Genomic DNA, 594 nt, shown 5'->3' on the forward strand with positions numbered 1-594 from the left:
GCCCCTTTCCCGTCGTGCGCTGCGGCCGAGCTTGCGCAGTGCACCCGGCCAGGCTCAGCCCCCTGGAAAGGCGACCTTGGGACTGGAAAGCCGGTGGGGGTGGGGGCGGCAGGCGGGGCGTTTAGGTTTCCTGAATTTGAGTGATGGCTCTATAGGCAGTTTGTGTAAATCCCAGTGTCTTCGTCCTAGACATCCGCTTGCAATGCAAGAGATCCCGGTTCGATTCTTGGGTCGGGAAGATCCCTTGGAGAAGGGAAAGGCTACCAACTCCAGTATTCTGGCCTAGAGAATTCCATGGTCGCGACTTTCACTTTCACCTTCTTCCTAGAAGCGGGGATAATTTCAGTGTTTGCATCGTAAACTCGTGAAGATTAGGAAGGCAATGGTACTTAGTAAAATTACCAGGTAGAGTAAATTCTCAGTGAAAGGCATTATCCCCAGAGATAAGACAGGGTGTTCAGTTTTCTTCCGTTTTGAGAAGCCAATACTATGTTAGCATTAAAATAATCTCAAAAGGGTGTGGCAAAAATCATGGCTATTTTAAGTGTTACTTAAAAAATTAAATTTCAACACTAAAATAGTATAGAATCAAAC

This window comes from Giraffa tippelskirchi, chromosome 5 (assembly GCF_054371585.1).
Source record: "Giraffa tippelskirchi isolate mGirTip1 chromosome 5, T2T-mGirTip1v1.2.pri, whole genome shotgun sequence".
In the NCBI taxonomy this organism is placed as follows: Eukaryota; Metazoa; Chordata; class Mammalia; order Artiodactyla; family Giraffidae; genus Giraffa; species Giraffa tippelskirchi.